Genomic DNA, 22,230 nt, shown 5'->3' with positions numbered 1-22,230 from the left:
ACTTAGCTCTGTACTGTATAATAGTTTAGCTGTAATAAACCTGTTTGAGATCTTCAACAAACTGGACTCCAAGCATCTCATTTATGTTGCACCAAACAATATAAAAGAACTTATTACACCAGAGGGCTGTGGAGGCTCAGTCATTGAGAATGTTCAAGACAGAGATCGATAGATTTCTAGATATTAACGATATCAAGGGATATGGGGAGAGCGGGCATATGGCGGTGAGGTAGAAGATAAGCCATAATCTAGTTGAATGGTGGAGCAGGCTTGAGGGGTCGAATGGCCTACTCCTGCTCCTATTTCCTATGTGGAAGAAGGCATCGTCAGAATAGATGTGTCTGAGACAGAAAAACTGGGAGAATGGAATAGATTCCTTACAGAAAGTGGGGTGTAAAGAAGTGTAACCAAGGTAGCTGTGGGAGTCAGTGGGCTTATAGTAGGTATTGGTTGACATCCTATTCCCAGAAATCCTTTCCATATTTTCCTTTTTGGCCTCCTTGTCTCGAGAGACAATGGGTAAGGGCCTAGAGATGGTCAGTGGTTTGTGGAGCAGCGTTTGGAGTGGCTATAAAGGCCAATTCTAGAGTGACGGACTCTTCCACAGGTGCTGCAGATAAAGTTGGTTGTCGGGGCTGTTACACAGTTGGCTTTCTCCTTACACTGCTGTCTCTTTTCCTGCCAACAGCTGAGTCTCTTCAACTCACCTCTCTTCAGCCCCGCCTTTATAGCTGCCCGCCAGCTCTGGCGAGTGCTGGCAACGGACTCCCACGACTTGTGGTCAATGTCGCAAGACATCATGTCGCATTTGTAAACGTCTTTAAGTGGAGACATGGACGGCCGATGGGTCTGATACCAGTGATGAGCTCGCTGTACAATACGTCCTTGGGGATCCTGCCATCTTCCATGTGGCTCAATGGCCAAGACATCTCAAGCACTGCTGGCTCAGTAGAGCATACATGCTGGGGATGTTGGCTGTCTCAAGGACTTCTGTGTTGGGGATACTGTCCTGCCACCTGATGCCAAGGATTCTCCGGAGGCAGCGAAGATGGAATGAATTGAGACGTCGCTCTTGGCTGACATACATTGTCCAGGCCTTGCTGCCGTAGAGCAAAGTATTGAGGACACAAGCTTGAAACACGCAGACTTATGTGTTCCGTGTCAGTGTGCCATTTTCCCACACTCTCTTGGCCAGTCTGGACATAGCAGCAGATGCCTTTCCCATGCGCTTGTTGATTTCTGCATCTGGAGACAAGTTGCTGGTAATGGTTGAGCCTAGGTAGGTGAACTCTTCAACCACTTCCAGAGCGTGGTCGCCGAAATTGATGGATGGAGCATTTCTGACATCCTGTCCCATGATGTTCGTTTTCTTGAGGCTGATGGTTAGGCCAAATTCGGTGCAGGAAGCCGCAATCCTGTCGAGTCTCTGCAGACACTCTTCAGTGTGGGATGTTAATGCAGCATTGTCAGCAAAGAGGAGTTCCCTGATGAGAACTTTCCGTACTTTCGGCTTCGCTCTTAGACGGGTAAGTTTGAACAAGCTGCCATCTGATATTGTGTGGAGGAAAATTCCTTCTTCTGAAGACTTGAACACATGTGAGAGCAGCAGGGAGAAGAAGATCCCAAACAGTGTAGGTGCGAGAACACAGCCCTGTTTCACACCACTCAGGATAGGAAAGGGGTCTGATGCTGAATTGATGCCTTTCATATTGTCATGGAATGAGGTGATGATACTTAGTAGCTTTGGTGGACATCCGATCTTTGCAAGTAGTCTGAAGAGACCACATCTGCTGATGAGGTCAAAGGTTTTGGTGAGATCTATGAAGGCAACATAGAGGGGCATCCGTTGTTCACGGCATTTCACCTGCAGCTGGCGAAGGGAGAACAGCATGTCAATGGTGGATCTCTCTGCTCAAAAGCCGCACTGTGCCTCAGGGTAGATATGCTCAGCCAGCATCTGGAGTCCATTTAAAACGACTCGAGCGAAGGCTTTCCCCACTGTGCTGAGCAGGGAGATTCCACGGTAGTTGTTGCAGTCACCGCGGTCACCCTTGTTCTTATAGAGGGTGATGATATTGGCATCACGCATGTCCTGTGGTACTGCTCCCTCATCCCAGCGCAGGCAAAGCAGTTCATGGAGTGCTGAGAATATAGCAGGCTTGGCACTCTTGATTATTTCAGGGGTAATGCCATCCTTTCTAGGGGCTTTTCCCTTGGCTAGAGAATCAACTAGAGGAATGTATAACTGCATTAAGAGAGCTTTTGGGCCAACCATCAAGAAAATCGCTCCCCCCCCCCCCCCCCCCCCCTCAAGTCTAAATCAGGGGAAACGATCACCGACCCAAGCAAGCAAATGGACCACTGGGTGAAGCACTACCTTGAACTGTACTCCAGGGAAAATGATGTCACTGATACTGCCCTCAATGCAGCCCAGTCTCTGCCAGTCATGGACGAGCTCGACGAACAGCCAACAAAATCTGAGCTCAGTAACGCCATCGATTCCCACAAATAGAGATAGAGAAACCGAGGAAGTGAAGGAAAGAGTCAGAGATGGACTATATGGAGGTGAAGGGGAATGGAAATTCGAATCAAAGTTGATGAAATTTTCCAGATCGGAGTGAGAATAGGAAACAACACTAATACAGTCATCAATGTACAGAAAAAGAGATAAGGCTGGGAAATTGATTTGGACTGGAACAAAGAATGATCCACATATCCTACAAAACTGCAGGCATAACCAGGACCCATATGAGTTCCCATAACAACTCCTTTTATTTGGAGGAAGTGAGGGGAGTCAAAGGAGAAGTTGTTCAATGCAAGAACAAGTTCAGCCAGGAGGAGGAGGGTGGTGCTGGATTGGGACTGCTTAGTCCTCCATTCAAGGAAGAAGTGGCCATTCTGGTGGGGGATAGACTTCAAGGCAACCTGAAAGAGAGATATAAAAATGAAAGTGTTGGATTTCATAACTACTAATAGATAATCACTGACCAACGCAAGCAAATGGACCGCTGGGTTGAGCACTACCTAGAACTGTACTCCAGGGAGAATGCTGTCACTGAGAATGCCCTCAATGCAGCCCAGCCTCTACCAGTCATGGATGAGCTGGACGTACAGCCAACAAAATCGGAACTCAGTAATGCTATTGATTCTCTAGCCAGCGGAAAAGCCCTTGGGAAGGACAGCATTACCCCTGAAATAATCAAGAGTGCCAAGCCTGCTATACTCTCAGCACTACATGAACTGCTTTGCCTGTGCTGGGACGAGGGAGCAGTACCTCAGGACATGCGCGATGCCAATATCATCACCCTCTATAAAAACAAAGGTGACCGCGGTGACTGCAACAACTACCATGGAATCTCCCTGCTCAGCATAGTGGGGAAAGTCTTTGCTCGAGTCGCTTTAAACAAGCTCCAGAAGCTGGCTGAGCGCGTCTACCCTGAGGCAGTGTGGCTTTCGAGCAGAGAGATCGACCATTGACATGCTGTTCTCCCTTCGTCAGATACAGGAGAAATTCCGCGAACAACAGATGCCCCTCTACATTGCTTTCATTGATCTCACCAAAGCCTTTGACCTCGTCAGCAGACGTGGTCTCTTCAGACTACTAGAAAAGATTGGATGTCCACCAAAGCTACTAAGTATCATCACCTCATTCCATGACAATATGAAAGGCAAAATTCAACATAGTGGCACCTCATCAGACCCCTTTCCTATCCTGAGTGGCGTGAAACAGGGCTGTGTTCTCGCACCCACACTTTTTGGGATTTTTTTCTCCCTGCTGCTCTCACATGCGTTCAAGTCTTCAGAAGAAGGAATTTTCCTCCACACAAGATCAGGGGGCAGGATGTTCAACCTTGCCTGTCTAAGAGCGAAGTCCAAAGTACGGAAAGTCCTCATCAGGGAACTCCTCTTTGCTGACGATGCTGCTTTAACATCTCACACTGAAGAGTGTCTGCAGAGTCTCATCGACAGGTTTGCGGCTGCCTGCAACGAATTTGGCCTAACCATCAGCCTCAAGAAAACGAACATCATGGGACAGGACGTCAGAAATGCTCCATCCATCAGTATTGGCGACCACGCTCTGGAAGTGGTTCAAGAGTTCACCTACCTAGGCTCAACTATCACCAGTAACCTGTCCCTAGATGCAGAAATCAACAAGCGCATGGGAAAGGCTTCCACTGCTATGTCCAGACTGGCCAAGAGAGTGTGGGAAAATGGCACACTGACACGGAACACAAAAGTCCGAGTGTATCAAGCCTGTGTCCTCAGTACCTTGCTCTATGGCAGCGAGGCCTGGACAACGTATGTCAGCCAAGAGCAACGTCTCAATTCATTCCATCTTCGCTGCCTCCGGAGAATACTTGACATCAGGTGGCAGGACCGTATCTTCAACACAGAAGTCCTCGAGATGGCCAACATCCCCAGCTTATACACACTACTGAGTCAGCGGCGCTTGAGATGGCTTGGCCATGTGAGCCGCATGGAAGATGGCAGGATCCCCAAAGACACATTGTACAGCGAGCTCGCCACTGGTATCAGACCCACCGGCCGTCCATGTCTCCGCTTTAAAGACATCTGCAAACGCGACATGAAATTCTGTGACATTGATCACAAGTCGTGGGAGTCAGTTGCCAGCGTTCGCCAGAGCTGGCGGGCAGCCATAAAGGCGGGGCTAAAGTGTGGCGAGTCGAAGAGACTTAGCAGTTGGCAGGAAAAAAGACAGAAGCGCAAGGGGAGAGCCAACTGTGTAACAGCCCCGACAAACAAATTTTTCTGCAGCACCTGTGGAAGAGCCTGTCACTCTTGAATTGGCCTTTATAGCCACTCCAGGCGCTGCTTCACAAACCACTGACCACCTCCAGGCGCTTACCCATTGTCTCTCGAGATAAGGAGGCCAAAGAAAAAGAATAGATTATTTCAGTTTGGCAGGTTGAGGAGGTCCAGTGCTCCTGAAACTGTGCATGGGTAGGAGTAGGCTAGATTGTTTGGTGGTTTCTTTTCCCAGTGAGTAGTGAACCTTTGGAATATGTTGCCGACTTGTGCAGTGTGTGCTGATTCTCTGCATGCCTTCAGAAGGGAGCTGGTTCTTGTCTGGGACAGAGATCGCCTCACATACAGGGTAAGTGATTTAATAAAAGCAAAATACTGTGGATGCTGGAAATCTGAAATAAAAACAAGAAATGCTGGAATCACTCAGCAGGTCTGGCAGCATCTGTGGAAAGAGAAGCAGAGTTAACGTTTTGGGTCAGTGACCCTTCTTCGGAACAGGGTCACTGACCCGAAACGTTAACTCTGCTTCTCTTTCCACAGATGCTGCCAGCCCTGCTGAGTGATTCCAGCATTTCTTATAAGTGATTTAATATTTGAGTTAATCATGGTCATGTGATGTCCAGCACTGGTTTTGATTGCCTGAGGGGATCAGAAAGGACTTTTCCAAATTTTCTACCTCTACTGTCCCTGGGTTTCCTTTTCTTGGTTCTCTGCCTCTCCCAGGAGATTACGGTCCAGATTTTATGGGCCTCCCCAAAGCCGGCGGGGGGGGGGGGGGGGGTGGGGTGGTCGTGGGGGGGGGGGTCGGGGGAACATAGAGTATCAAATGGGGATGAGGGGGGTGCGGAGGGCCCATCACCTCCCTGTCTCCGAGTGATCATCCCAGGGGCAGGAAAAGCCAACGACAGCCTTCCCACCCAGAGGCCAATTAAGGCCCTAAAGTGGCCTATTAATGGCCAATTAGGGCCCTCTTCCTACCGCCACTGGGATCTTACTGGTGCAGGTGTTTGCCTCTGCCATGCGGGGTGGATGCTTTGTAAAATGAGGTGCCCTCCCTGCGGGCTTGGGGGGGCCCTCCTCCATGGGCAATTTGTGGCCCATGGAGGACTTCCACCGGGAACTAATTCACCCCCCTCCCCCCAGGACCCCCCTCCCCCTGGGCCTCAAGAATAGTCCCACCCTTGCTGGGGCCTTCCAGATTGGCCCCAGAGACCCTGCCTCACCTACCTCTTGTCCGGGGTTCGACCACTGGGCCTGGGTCCAAGGCTTCTGCAGTACTGGCAGTGGCCACCGTTTATGGTGGGCGCTGCCGATACTGCTGAGCTGCTGTCCCTCTGATTGGCTGGCAGCTCATGGATGTGGGATCCTCGACTTTAAAGGGATGGGGGTCCCACCTCCTGATACTTACATTTAAAAACGCCAACGGATCGCTCCAGGGGTGGGGGGGGCATAAAAATGCCGAGGCAGGGATCCCCCCCCCCTCCCCGCCTTTTTGGCCCAGAGTCAGGTGTCCTGCCTCCTACACAAAATCCAGCTGTCCATGACTGATTCATGGTGGGGGGTGAGTTTACAAGTGTCTTTCCATGATGCTGCAGCCATCATGACTGTGGGGCAGGTTTGATAGACCAGCTGGCCTTTTCCTGGCCACCATTTTCCTATGTTTGTTTGTCTGCACTGCAGCAATAATAAAGAAACCAATCAATAAACTAACACAGACATTCATTTTGCATTCTCCATGTGCTGAGATCAGTCATGTGACTGAATGGAAGCTCAGTGTTTCCCTGTGGGGTGGAATGCAGAGCTAGAGGAAGAATCTTCCTTTTCCACTCTTGGGCACCTCCTGTTGGTTCAATTGGGAATGACACAACTAGCAGTCTGTGATGTGGTTACCAGCTACGGGAAGACCGAATAAAAATGTCATCACCAAGAAATGTAGAAATCTGCTGGAGCCTTTTTATGAGGGGGTGTGGTAAATCTGGGTCAGGATGGTGTAGGGTGTGGTCGAATATCCTCCAGCACACCACACCCAACTCTCACACCGTAACTTCTAACAATACAATAGAAACTCTATATTGTAACACAAGACTTCAGGTTCCAGGGAGCCACGGCTGACTTCAGAATTGGCATAGATTAAGATATGGTCGGGTGGGAATGGTGCTGTGAATGAGCTTGGACTGAGTAATGAACTCGGACTAGTTAGTGGACCTGGACTGGTTAGTGAACTCGGGCTGGTTGATGGATTTGGGCTGGTTAGTGAATTCAGGCTGGTTAATAAGCTCAGGCTGGTTAGTGAACTCGGGCTGGTTGATGGATTTGGGTTGGTTAGTGAATTCTGGCTGGTTAATAAACTCAGGCTGGTTAGTGAACACGGGCTGGTTAGTGGATTTGGTTAATTTTAACTCCTCCCATGCACCGTTCCCGCCAGGCAGAATGGGGTGTTAAAGATCAATCCCACAGTGTCAACACAAAAAGACAGGTTAATATGTTTGGATGGAAAACCTTCATCTACTGAAACAACATTAGGCTTCTCTCATTACAGATCCAGAATATTTTAGGAGGGTTTTTAACTGGAAGGCAGTTATGTATTTTGTGCAATTGGTGGTTGATTGCACCCCATCAGTGTGCCACTGCGTGGGTTAGGTTAACATTCACTCCTCCGCCTACCCAATTCAGAGTTCCAGATTTTCACTTTATTTTCACTTCAGGAGTCAGCAGAGTAAACCTTCAACTTGCTGCCCAGGTGTAAAGTTGGCATTCCAGGCCAGTCTCCTGTCACATAAACTGTCTGATTTTCATTTCTGTTGAGTTGAATGAAAACGAATCATAGAATGAAATCATACAGCACAGAAGGAGGCCATTTGTCCCATCGTGCCTGTGCCAGCTCTTTGGTAGAATTCTCCAATTAAGTCCCACCCCCCTGCTCTTTCCCTCTAGCCCTGCAAAATTTTCCTTTTCAAGTATCCATCCAATTTACTTTTGAAAGTTACTATTGAATCTGTTTCCAACACCCTTTCAGGCAGTGCATTCAAGATCCCAACAACTCACTTCGTAAAACAATTACTCCTCATCTCCCATCTGCTTCCTTTGCCAAATTGAGAAGCGGGAGGTTTCAATAATGACATTCGATCCACAATGCCAGGGTTATACCTGATGCTAAATCAAAAATCCACCCCAACACTTTCATGGATATATGATGTTGGTTTCTTTTTACTTGTACCCAGATCTTCCATGATCATGGTAAATCAGAGGACTAGCTGATTTACAATGGTGGGTACACATTGTATTATATAACAAATTTGATCTCCCTTGCTGTTGCTCACAGACAGAAAAAGAAACATTTTCTCTTTCTCCTTCCTGGTACTGTCTGCCTACTTGTTTCTCCCTCGTCAAATCTTTCTGTTTCACTCTTTCTGTTTCTCTTTTGCATGCACTTCTCACACAGTTTAATTTGACATCTCTGGATTTCTGGGGTTTTCTCCAACTCTCTTTTTGATTCTCTTGCTTTGGTGTAGGTCTCGCCTTTTCTATACCTTTTTCCACCTTATATCTTCACTTCTTTCTGACCACTTCAGGCTGAACAAAGGAACATAAGAACAGGAGGAGCCCATTTAACCCCTCGAGCCCGTTCTGCTATTCAATGCGATCATGGCTAATCTATGACCTAACTACATATCTTTTTATACCTATCACTAACAAAAATCTATCAATCTCAGATATAAAATTAACAATTGATCTTGCATCAATTGCTGTTTGTGGAAGAGCGTTCCAAATGTCTACCACCCTTAGCATGTAGAAGTGTTTCCTAATTTCACTCCCAAAAGGTATGGCGCTGCTTCTCACATTCTCCTACTCAAAGTTCCCTTTTATCCAAAAGCTGAAAGACCAGAGAGTCACAACAATCCTCTCAGCAGGATGAGTTCTGTTTGCTGAGCAAGGGATGCCTGAAAGGTTAATATGTGACAATGGCATCCAATTCACCTCTAGGGAATTTAAGGAATTCACAGCAGTATGGGTTCAACACCATCACCTCATCACCACACTACCACGGGGACATGGGTTTATAGAAAGACATGTTCAGACGGTCAAAAGAACCCATGTGAAATGCCAAGAGACGAAGTAAGACCCAAACCTGGCCTTATTGTCACTCCGATCCACACCTCTCAAGGCTGACATGAAATCACCTGCAAAGCTGTTGAATAGAAAAAAGTTTAAGACTACACTGCCAAGCAAAATACATCCTTCAAGTGACCAGGAGCAACAACTCACTGAAGCAAAGGTAAGAGAAGGTCAACACTTCAGCAAGTATGCTAAATCCCTACCTGAGCTATTAAAAGGACAAACTACATGTACAGGATCCAATCATGAAAATCTGGAGCCCAGCAAAGGTAGTTGGGGAAGTTGAGACTCCAGGGTCATACATCATTGAGACCAAAACCAGTAACCAAATGAGAAGGACCAGAAACCATATTCTGCCCACACTGAGCTGGGAAAACAGACAATGACACTGAAAAATTACAACCCAGTGAGATAACACCAGCATGTGACATAATATGAACAACAGCAAGCATGATTCCTACAACACCAGGAGCAACAAGCACAACATTGCCTATGCAGTGTGCCAACTCACCACTGGATGTCAAGTCTACAAGGTGGAGGCGCAACATCTTACCACCTAAGTGATACCTTGAATAATATTCTTAGAAAGGAAACCCAGCTCTAAAAGGGGTTCCATTTATTTATAAAAGTCAATTGTTGATCTGCTTTAGTTTGGAAAAAGAAATTAATGATTGGAACATTTATATCGATATAGAGACATTATGTATTTTAAAGAGTGATGTTATATATTGTTATATTAGTCATGAACAACTAGGAACTAATTGCCATATGTAGGTGTTTTCCAGGGGGCCACATTTCACTGCTGCACTGGAGTCATGTGACACATAACAGTACACCACTCTTGGCAGTCCTTACCAGGCAGCATGGCGAGCTGAATTGAATATACTAAGAGCTCCAGTATTTTTTAAGCTTATAGTGTGATCATTTCTAACATATGGGATCCCGAAGACAACCAGAAGACATAACAAGCATCTATTGGAAAATTGTGATACACACACACAGAACATCATCACTATATACAGACTAAAAGCAAGATGGCTGCAGAAAGAATTGTTTTTGATAACTTTAATTAGTTTTGTGACATTTTCTTGGTGCTACGGATGTCATTTTGGATACAAATTGGCATTCACACCATGCATCCACACTTCCAGTAGGGGCTGCAAAAGATGTCATTTTGGTGAAGACATGTACCTGAAGTACCCAGAGGAGGCAGATTGTGACACTGATTTGACTCTAGTGGTGCTATTTTCAACCTCATCGCTCCATCGACCACTCTCTGTTATCCTTGCACAGCTGTACATGCATTCAGCAGCAGGAAGGACCCTCATCCCCACCACCAGCACTATTTAAAGAGATCACCAGCTACTTTCAGGTTAGTTGCTGATTGGTTTGTAGAAGTGCTGTGAGTTTCCTACTGCTACTTAAAGTTGGTGAAGTTTACAGGTACTAGTGTTGCATGTGATGAAAGCCTTTGTTCTCGCTTCAAGGGTTCTGTTCAGACCACTTGCTTCCAGTCATGGATACTGTAGTTACCATTCCCCTTGGCCTGCAGCATAACAGGGAAATTGAACAGAGGCAGCACAGAGGATGATCAACTTCTCAAACTGGGAGGGAAGGAGGGAGAGAAGGGCTCTCAGCAGGAGGCCATATCCACCCATGGTCTTCAGGGAGCAATTCTCCTACCTCAGCCTCAGTGAGGAACAGTGTGTGCAATATTACTGTTTTACCAAGGATGTGCTCCCTGAAATCTGCCACCTCTTGCAGGAAGACCTGCAGCCTCAGAATAGGGCAACAACAGTGCTGCCAGTGGCTTTGAAGCTGACTGCGGCTATGAACTTCTTTGGGATCCTTCCAGGCTGGAGCTGACAACATCTCTAAAATCTCACAGTTTGCTGTGTAAGGGAGGTCAACGACACTCTGTATGCTGGAGAAGGGAACAGATTTCATTCTCTCTTTCCAGAGAGAAGCAGGTGGAGCATGCACATGGCTTCTCCAGGATAGCAGGCTTCCACATGGTGCCCGGTGCCATCGACTGCCCACAGTTTGCTTTGTGGATGCCGCATCCGAATGCAGAGACGCACCACAACTGCAAAGAGTTCCACTCCCAGAACGTGCAGTCGGTGTGTGACCATGCTCAGTACATCATGCAGGTGAATACCCGGTATCCTGACAACAGTCACGATGCCTTTATTCTGCGGCAGTATTTGAGCCATCCCGTCAAACCAGGGCAACAAAGGCGATCCACTGACCACCTGGCTCATGACTCCAGTACGTAACCCAAGCACACGTGGGCTGCATGCATATTAAAACCTGGCTACCTGACCCAAACCCGACTACACGTGTGGGGTTCGGGTCGGATCTGTATTCTGCTTCTGGTCGGGTCGGATCGGGCAGGACTGTTTTGTTTCGTGTTGTTTTCGTTTTAATCTACGATTTTTTTCTGCTTCATTAATATGTTTGTTATTTTTGGGTCGGGTCAGGCATTTAAAAAAGATTATAGGACTCGGGCCCGGGTTGGCTGTTGTCGGGTTGGGCCCAGGTCGGGTTTTAATTTTATACCCGAGCCAAGCTTTAATGCAGATAACTAAAGCCATGCTGCCACACAAAACATGATTCAGCAGACCACTGGGTGCTTAAGCAATGATCTAGAGGAGACCTGCAGTACCTTGCAGAGTGTGTCACAATTCGTCATGGTCTGCTGTATCCTGTGCAACCTTACCACCAGGATGGCACAGCCCTTGTCACTGGGTATATGGCAATCAGCTTAGGAGGAGGAGAAGGGGAGGAGTCAACCAACACATCCTTTTTCTGACCAGGCTGTCAGCGATTGGTTCATCCAACCGCAGTACCAGTGAATGCAACCCCAATTCCCCATTTACCAACCGCCCCACACCTTACCTTCCCTCTCTTACTGACCATCACAATGGCCACAATGCTGAAATAAAAGCCACCATAAAACAAAACATGCAAGCCAACTTTATCCAACAACATACAATATTTCACAGAAAAATCAAATAATAATTTTTGTGCATTCCCGTAGTGCCAGTCTTCCGTGTGCCTTTGCCTGTACCAGTGCTATTACACAATGCTATTACACAGTGCTACTACACAAGGAAGGACTCGAAGAGAACGATGAACCACCGGTCGATAACAAAGGAAGTTAAGGAGAGTATCAAATCAAAAGCAAAGGCGTACAATGCGGTGAAAATGAGTGGTAGGCCGGAGGATTGGGAAGTTTTTAGAAACCAGCAGTGTCATAATCATAGAGTGATACAGCACTGAAACAGACCCTTCGGCCCACCGAGACTGTGCTGACCAACAACCACCCATTTATACTAATCCTACATTTAATCCCATATTCCCTACCACATCCCCATCAATTCTCCTACCACTTACCTACACAAGGGGCAATTTACAATGGCCAATTTACCTATCAACCTGCAAGTCTTTGGCTGTGGGAGGAAACTGGAGTACCCGGTAGAAACCCACACGGTCACAGTGAGAACTTGCAAACTCTGCACAGGCAGCACCCAGAACCGAACCTGGGTCACTGGAGCTGTGAGACTGTGGTGCTAACTACTGCGCCACTCCTAATGGATGGCTAAAAAGCTAATAAAGAGGAAGAAAATTGATTATGAGAGTAAATTGGCAAGAAATATAAAAACAAACAGTAAGAGTTTCTATGGGTATATTAAAAGGAAGAGAGTAGCTAAAGTAAGTGGGGCCCCTAGAGGATGAGGATGGGGAATTAATAACAGGGAAATGGCTGATAATTTAAACCAAAACTTTGCGTCAGTCTTCACGGTGGAGGACACTATAAACATCCCAACAATAATAGATGAGCAAGGTGTAAATGAGAGGGAGGAACTTGTAACAATCTCTATCACGAGGGAAAAGGTGCTGGACAAACTGATGGGACTAAAGGCAGACAAGTCGCCAGGACCTGATGGCCTGCACCCAAGGGTTTTAAAAGAAGTGGCTGCAGAGACAGTGGAGGCATTGGTCATAATATACCAAAACTCACTGGATTCCGGTAGGGTACCAGCGGATTGGAAACCACTAATGTGACACCCCTTTTCAAGAAAGGAGGGAGGCAGAAAGCAGGAAACGATAGACCAATTAGCTCAACATCAGTCATTGGGAAAATGCTGGAGTCGATTACTAAGGAAGAAATAGCAGGACATTTAGAAAAACATAATGTAGTCAAACAGAGTCAACATGGTTTTACGAAAGGGAAATCATGTTTGACAAATTTGTTAGAGTTCCTTGAGGATATAACAAGCAGAGTAGATAAAGGGGAACCAGCAAATGTTGTGTTTTTGGATTTTCAGAAGGTGTTTGATAAGGTGCCACATAAAAGGTTATTGCACAAAATAGGAGCTCAGGGTATTGGGGGTAATGTGTTGGCATGGATTGAGGATTGGCTAACACACAGAAGGCAAAGAATCAGGATCAATGGGTCTTTTTCAAGTTGGAAAGCCGTAACTAGTGGGGTGCCACAAGGATCGGTCCTAGGGCCTCAGTTATTTACTATCTACATTAATGACTTAGAGGAAGGGACAGAGTATATAGTGTATCCAAACTTGCTGATGATACAAAAATAGGTGGGAAGGCATGTTGTGATGAGGAAACAAAACATCTGCAAAGGGATATAGATAGGTTAAGTGAGTGGGCAAAAATTTGGCAGATGGTGTTCAATGTGGGAAAGTGTGAGGTCATCCACTTTGGTAGGAAAAATAAAAAGGCAGATTATTATTTAGATGGAGAAAGACTACAAAATACTGCAGTACAGAGGGATCTGAGTGTTCTTGTGCATGAAACACAAAAGGTTAGCATGCAGATGCAGCAAGTAATTAGGAAGGCAAATGGAATTTTGGCCTTTATTGCTAGGGGGTTAGAGTTTAAAAATAGGGACGTCTTGTTACAACTGTACAGGGTGTTGGTGAGGCCATACTTGGAGTACTGCGTACAGTTTTGGTCCCCATATTTAAAGAAGGATATACTAGCATTGGAGGCAGTTCAGAAAAGGTTCACTAGGCTGATTCCTGGGATGAAGGGGCTGTCTTTCTGTCTTATCAAGAACAGCTAAACAGGTTAGGCCTTTATTCATTGGGGTTTAGAAGAATGAGAGGTGATCTTATAGAAACATATAAGATTTGAAGGGGGCTTGACAGGGTAGATGTTGAGAAGATGTTTCCACCAGTGGGGGAATCTCGAACTAGGGGACATAATTACAGAATAAGGGGGCACACATTTAAAACTGAGATGCAAAGGAATTTCTTCTCTCTGAGGGTGGTGAATTTCTGGAATTCTCTACCTCAGAGAGTTGTGGAGGCTAGGTCACTAAATGTATTTAAGGAGGAGGTAGATAGATTTTTGAAATCTCGGGGAGTTGAAGGTTAGGCAGAGCAGGCCCGAAAGAGGAGTTGAGGTCTGGGACAGATCAGCCTGGATCTTATTGAATGGCGGGGCAGGCTTGAGACGCTGAATGGCCTACTCCTGCTCTTATTTCTTATGTTCTCATGTTCTTAAGCTTTTGGTCATCTGACCTAATATTTCCTTTTTTGGCTCGGTGTCATAGTTATAATGCTCCTATGAAGCACCTTGGGATGTTTTATTACGTTAAAGGGGGCTATGTAAATATATGTTGTTGTTGTTGTTGTAGGAGGAGGAGACCACTACTTCCAAGCTGGAAAGGATAGGCTCCAAACTCTGTGCAAAGTCCTTTGCTGGACTCTTCCATGCTCCTTGAAAATGACTGCAAGCTTTCTAGGAGAGCTGCCAATGAACCAAGCATTTCTGTGTGCATGTCATAGAGCCATAAAGTCATAGAGGGATACAGCACCGAAACAGGCCCTTCGGCCCACCGAGTCTGTGCCGACCATCAACCACCCATTTATAATAATCCTACATTAATCCCATATTCCCTACCACATCCCCACTTCCCTCAATTCTCCTACCACCTACCTACACTAGGGGCAATTTACAATGGCCAATTTACCTATCAACCTGCAAGTCTTTGGCTGTGGCAGGAAACCGGAGCACCCGGAGGAAACCCACGCCGTCACAGGGAGAACTTGCAAACTCTGCACAGGCAGTACCCAGAACTGAACCCGGGCCGCTGGAGCTGTGAGGCTGCGGTTCTTTAGCCTTTTCCTATGCGTTGCCCAACCAAAGTCCTCATCTGAGTTCCCTGCAGCCAAAGACTGTGGGCAATCGCGCACTCTGTGAGCTGGCACCTGGGCTGCCTTGTTACCTGCCTGTTGCAGGCCACCTGTGCCCGATGACTCACCATGTGCTGATACCCCTTCTGCTGTGCCAGTATCTGAGCTGGTGGCTGCAAGTGCGAGATCATGTGACAGCGTTCCATCAACACCAGTCTCTTCTTCCTCTTCCAGTTCACGCTCCTGCACCACTCCCTGGCCAGGTGGCAATTCCTGGGTATCTGAAAGGAGAAAGGCACAAGGATAGGATTGTGGTAAGGGGAGGGGAGGAAAGCAAGAGGTGCATGATTCCACCATGCGCAGCTTTCAAATCAGAAATGATGTGGGAAGGAGGATTAAGTAGGTGCACACCATCATCTTCAATCCTTTCAGATCCGCCGCTGGCCAAGGCTTCAGTTATGGCCACTCCAGTGATGGCAAGAACCGTCTCCTCCATTAGGGTGAGGACATGGAGCAGTGTCTGTCCCCTGCCGGTTCAGTGCCACTGCTTTCTGTTGTTGTCCACCTTGCCTCGCAAGAGCGAGGGAAGTGTATCAGTGAGGTACAATGTGTTTGGGTGATGTGGCTGTCATGGTTGAATAACTGGCAGTGTTTGCAAGTTGTGAGATGTGGGTGTGAGGCTTGCAGTGGTTTTAAATGTGTGAGAGTGAGGTGAAGCTATGGATGCTGCATCAGCCGACCTCACTCTCTGCCGTGTTGTTGGTTTTGAAATGCTTTGGGATGACTTGAGGTTTTAAAAGACACTAAATAAATACAAGTCTTTTCTTTCTTTGTTGCTAGCACATTCCAAGCTCAAAGCAGTTGTAAAGCTTTTATATAAGTTTCCAGTCAAATAGAGAATCAGCAATTCTGAAAATATTCCTCACTGTGAACAGCTGACAGTATATGAAAGATTAAATTTCTGAGCATGCAATGATTTAGTCACACCCTGTCACCTTGTGTGCCCTGGTTGATTTTAATACCTTTGAACATGTCCATCTTTGTAATAGAAAAGAAACTGAAATGGTTATTGTTGGCTCTGTTCAGGTAAATATAATAAAACGCTCGCTATTAGACTGCATCAACTTATACTTAATAGAAAGTGAATGGATATACTTTCACTTGAACTTTAGGCGACTTCTCACTCATGAACTGAAGGCTGTGTTAATTCATACTTTTAAATATAGAGCTGGGTGACTTTGGGTCCTGTGTGCTGAAAGTGTGGGCAAGTGACCTGAATGTAGCAATTTGGTCATAATGCTATAGAGCTGTCTGCTACCAGGAGCCTAAGAGATGTGCAGCTTGTTTTGCTGTCCCTGTGGAAAAGTGCTTTATCTTTGCCTTACACTTCCCTAACATCCGATTGAGAACTTAGTGCATGGCAATTACTTTCAACTTCAGCCCCCCAGTGTAAAAATAGACTTGTTGGATTGCCGACTAGTTATAGAACCCCACAATTTTTATCAGTGGAAGTGAAAACCTGACAGGTTCAATTGGCAATTTGCACTGGCAGGAGGGTCAGGAACGAGAGGACACAGATTTAATACAATTGGCAAGAAGCCAGTGGGGGGGGGGGGGAGATGAGGAGAATGATTTTACACAGCGAATTGCTATGATCTGAAATACACTGCCTGAAAGGTTGGTGGAGGAAGATTCAATGTTAACTTCAAAATGGAATGGGTGATACATTTCAATAGGAAACATTTGTAGGGCTATGGAGAAAGGGTGGGGCAGTGGAACTAACTGAATAACTCTTTCAGAGAGCCAGCACAGGCATGATGGGCCAAGTGGCCTCCTTCTATGCTATCTCATTCTATTATTCACAAAAGTCAAATGATCTAAAATAAAAACAAAAAATGCTGGAAATACTCAGCAGGTCTGGCAGCATCTGTGGAGAGAGAAGCAGAGTTAATGTTTCAGGTCAGTGACCTTTCATCAGAACTGGCAAAAATTAGAAATGTAATAGGTTTTAAGCAAATAAAACAGGAGTGGGGCAAAAGATAACAAAAGAGAAGGTGTTGATAGGTCAGAGGGTCACAGAGAATAACTGACCAGAAGGTCATGGAGCAAAGGCAAAGGGTGTGTTAATGGTGTGCTGAAAGACAAAGCGTTAGTACAGAGAGGGTGTTAAATGATTGAATAGTGAACAGCCCTGGTCAAAAGCACAAACATGAAAAAAAAAGTGGGCAGGCACATGGTAAAAAAATGAATGATGAAACAAACTAGAATAAAATAAAAATAAAAACTAAATCTAAAACTAAAAAAAATGATCTACACTGCTAACTTACCACCCAAGTAGTAAAAATAATAATTCCCCCATGCGTTTTACTGTTGCATGACATTGTGGGGTAGATTTTTAATTTGCCAGGCATACAACTGACATTGGGGAGGAGCGATGTGTTATAGAAGCCGCCCTATGTATATTCACATTGATTTCAATCAACCCCAGTGTTATTTAGAAAGATGTAATCAACTCACTTCTCTTTGGATAGGTTTGAAATTCAATCCTGCCATACACTCTTGTAATGAAAGGTTCAGAAACCAAGGGGCTGATTTTCATCCTCTCCCTACTGCCCAGCTTTTTGGTGTGAATGGTGTGGTAGTGGGTCGAAAATGTATTATTTTATGTGTAAATAAATTAAGAACAATACTTTAGACTGTATAAAGTAGTCTGATAGGAGTAATTATCTGACTCTGTATTCCCAGAGATGTTTGGTTGGGGGCAGGGGTTTGGTGTTTTGGGGCTGAAAATGTTGGGATGATGGTGCCTTGATGATGGGCCCGAAAGCCAGGGGCAACCCCACCTCAGCCATTTCTGGGATCCCCAGCTGCATTTTGGGCCCCTCCAGCAATGAATTAGTTGTCGGCAGGGCTCCTGTTCCTTTCAAGGACGACAGCCCACCTCCAAGTGCTGCCAGCGAATCAGAGGCTTGACGACTTTTTGGCCTCAGCAGCACCACCGGAAGCGGTGCCCACTACTGGGACTCCAGCTGAGAGGATGCAGCAATGGATGCCACCCTCACAACTAGATGAATGGTGTCAGGGTCGCTGGGGCCTGTCAGGCAGGTCCTGGCGAGGTGGGGGGTGGTTGAGGGGTTGGTGACAGCAGGGAGAAGGAGAGCGTGTTGACACGGGGGGTGACCATTGCCAACGGGGGGTCCCTCCATGGGCCATGGAGTGCCTGAATAGGAAAGCACCCCACCCTAGCCCGCAGAGAGGCCACCTGTGTTCATCCTGTGGTCTCTCCATGTGGCAGAGGGCCCACCCACTGCTGGTAAAATACCATGGAGACAAGAAAGTATTGGCCACTCCAACCCCTCCTCTCCCACCTTCCCTCACCATTTTATGGGCTACCTCACCTCTCAGCCTGTCCCTAGTGGGCTAGTAAAATACAGCCCTTGGAGGGCACATTGGAAATTTGGCTGCACATGGTGCATGATTTTCCGAGTATTAACATTTTCTCTGTGTATACCTGGTGTTAGAGTGACGATTGCCTGTTCATGGTTAGATAATTGTGAACAGCTTGCTCCCAAATCTCTCATACACATTCTGGGTGCAGACTTGCAAAGCTACCTGCATGCTGCGATATTTTCCATTCATTCTAGGTGACAGGAAAATGTGGTGCTCGCATGTCAGTAATCAGTTTACCACAATCGGGGTTGATTGTTCAACATTATCTATGCTAACCCAAAAAACAAAGACACACCTTTCGGTTCTTAAGAAATGATCAGTAAACCCGTAAACAAATTTTGTTGCACTAGGTTGGCTATTTCTGTGACTGCATTTTTTTTTATGGTGTTGCTGGATCTCCAAGATTTGCCTCCCTCACTCATGTGCAAGTAATGAAATTACTGCTTTTATGCAATCGTTGCTGGAAGCAGAGGAGAAACTCCTCAATAAGCAGACATCGTGATGTTGAGTTGGCTGACAGTAAATTGTGATTTAAAAGAAAACTGACTGGATGAGTGGAAATAAATTTTCCTGATATTGGGAATTCCATTCATCCACATCACAATTCCCAACTTTGCTAAGAGAGCTCACTGCACCGTCAGGGAATGATTTGTAACCTGCGATTGGTTTTACCATGGCTACTGTCCAGGCTAAGCAGATGTTGAAGTTTTCATTTGCTGAGAATATCTATTGAAAAAGTGAAACTGTAGAGGAGCATTTAGAGGAAATGAAACTGAAGAACAGGTGAAATAGAGTGTGTGGCCAGTAGGAGAATAGAAATTGTATGGCTGTCCTTGTGGGTCCAGAGTACTCTGTCGCTCTTCTTCCTGAACTTTAGTTGGCCCCTGTGTGCCTGTTACATTATGACTATTATCTATTAAGTTTTAAATCTAGATTTTTAATTTGCACCAAAACATTTTGAAGAGCCCTACCAGCCTGATGGCAATAATGACTCCAATACAAAAGTACTTCTTTAACCGAATAATACTCATAAACCCCAAGATATGCATGCCTTACCACTTATTATCACAGGACTCTCAGATCATGAGGAAAAGGAGTGAAGCTCTTAACTTTTTTTATTCATTCATGGGATATGGGCAACATTCCCTCTAATTTTGTTTTGGAGCACATGAGCGATTTGCTAAGTTCACGGCCCCTTTAAATTTTTTTGCGCAGACGCACAATAATTTAAAGAGGCCGTCTTGCATATGGCTTGTACAGGGCTTTCAGGTTGCTGCACAGCATGTGACCCTGCAGCTTAGAGGGAGCATTGGATGTGGGTGTTGTTGGCAAAGACAGCATGTATTGCCCGTTCCTAATTGCCTTTCAGGAGGTGGTGAAGAGCTGCCTTCTTGATCCGCTGCAGTTCATGTGGGGTAGGTACACCCACAGTGCTGTTTGCAAGGGGATTCCAGAGTTTTGACCCAGTGACAGTGAAAGAACGATGATATAGTTCCAAGTCAGGTTGGTGCGTGACTTGGGGGGAAGTTGCAGGTCCTGGTGTTCCCATGTATCTGCTGCCCTTGTTCATCTAACTGGTAAAGATTGCAGGTTTGGAAGGTGCTGTCGAAAGAGCCTTGATAAGTTGCATTACACTGCAGTACGGGACTTAAACCTGTGAAAAGAAGGATGGGAAAAGACCATGTGACCCATCAAGATTGTCCCATTAAGAATTCTACATCAATTATGGTTTGGTAATATCCTTATCTCGAGAGACAATGGATACGCGCCTGGAGGTGGTCAGTAGTTTGTGAAGCAGCACCTGGAGTGGCTATAAAGGCCAATTCTAGAGTGACAGGCTCTTCCACAGGTGCTGCAGAGAAATTTGTTTGTCGGGGCTGTTGCACAGTTGGCTCTCCCCTTGCGCCTCTGTCTTTTTTCCCGCCAACTACTAAGTCTCTTCGACTCGCAACATTTTAGCCCCGTCTTTATGGCTGCCCGCCAGCTCTGGCGAACGCTGGCAACTGACTCCCACGACTTGTGATCAATGTCACAGGATTTCATGTCGCGTTTGCAGACGTCTTTAAAGCGGAGACATGGACGGCCGGTGGGTCTGATACCAGTGGCGAGCTCGCTGTACAATGTGTCTTTGGGGATCCTGCCATCTTCCATGCGGCTCACATGGCCAAGCCATCTCAAGCGCCGCTGACTCAGTAGTGTGTACAAGCTGGGGATGTTGGCCGCCTCGAGGACTTCTGTGTTGGAGATACGGTCCTGCCACCTGATGCCAAGTATTCTCCGGAGGCAGCGAAGATGGAATGAATTGAGATGTCGCTCTTGGCTGACATACATTTTCCAGGCCTCGCTGCCATAGAGCAAGGTACTGAGGACACAGTCCTGATACACTCGGACTTTTGTGTTCCGTGTCAGTGCGCCATTTTCCCACACTCTCTTGGCCAGTCTGGACATAGCAGTGGAAGCCTTTCCCATGCACTTGTTGATTTCTGCATCTAGAGACAGGTTACTGGTGATAGTTGAGCCTAGGTAGGTGAACTCTTGAACCACTTCCAGAGCGTGGTCGCCAATATTGATGGATGGAGCATTTCTGACGTCCTGTCCCATGATGTTCGTTTTCTTGAGGCTGATGGTTAGGCCAAATTCATTGCAGGCAGTCGCAAACCTGTCGATGAGACTCTGCAGGCACTCTTCAGTGTGAGATGTTAATGCAGCATCGTTAGCAAAGAGCAGTTCCCTGATGAGGATTTTCCGTACTTTGGACTTCGCTCTTAGACGGGCAAGGTTGAACAACCTGCCCCCTGATCTTGTGTGGAGGAAAATTCCTTCTTCAGAGGACTTGAACGCATGTGAGAGCAGCAGGGAGAAGAAAATCCCAAAAAGAGTGGGTGCGAGAACACAGCCCTGTTTCACGCCACTCAGGATAGGAAAGGGCTCTGATGAGGAGCCACCATGTTGAATTGTGCCTTTCATATTGTCATGGAATGAGGTGATGATACTTAGTAGCTTTGGTGGGCATCCGATCTTTTCTAGTAGTCTGAAGAGACCACGTCTGCTGACGAGGTCAAAGGCTTTGGTGAGATCAATGAAAGCAATGTAGAGGGCATCTGTTGGTAATATAGTGGTTATGTTACTGGACTAGCCATCCAGTGTCTGGAATAATAATCTGGAAAACATGAATTCAAATCCCACTGTGGTTGCTTGAGAATTTGAATTCAGTTCAAAAACTTTGGAAATAAAAAAAACTGGTATCAGTAGAAGTGACCATGAAAGTTGGATTGTTGTAAAAATCCAACCTGCTCACTAATCTCCTTTCGGGATGGAAATCTGCTGAGCCAACCCAGTCTGGCGTATACGTGATTCCAGTCCCACACCAGTGTAGTTGAGTTTTAACTGTCCTCCGAAGTTGCTGAGCAATCCACACAGTTGTATCAACTACTCCAGTAATTCAAGAAGATCCACCACATAGAATAGAATCACTTATGGCATAGAAGGAGGCCATTCAGACCATTGAGTGTATGCCAGCTCTCCACAGAGCAATCCACTCAGTCTCACTCCCCTGCTCAATCCCTGTAGCCCTGCAAGTTTATTTCCCACAAGTGCCCATTCAATTTCCTTCCGAAATCATTGATTGTCACTGCTTCCACCAGCCTTGTGGGCAGTGAGTTCCAGGTCATACCACTCGCTGTGCAAAAAAATTCTTTCTCACCTCCCCCTTACATCTCTTGCCCAAAAACCT

The sequence above is a fragment of the Heterodontus francisci genome, chromosome 24, assembly GCF_036365525.1.
Source record: "Heterodontus francisci isolate sHetFra1 chromosome 24, sHetFra1.hap1, whole genome shotgun sequence".
Taxonomy (NCBI): domain Eukaryota; kingdom Metazoa; phylum Chordata; class Chondrichthyes; order Heterodontiformes; family Heterodontidae; genus Heterodontus; species Heterodontus francisci.
This window is presented reverse-complemented; position numbering follows the sequence as displayed.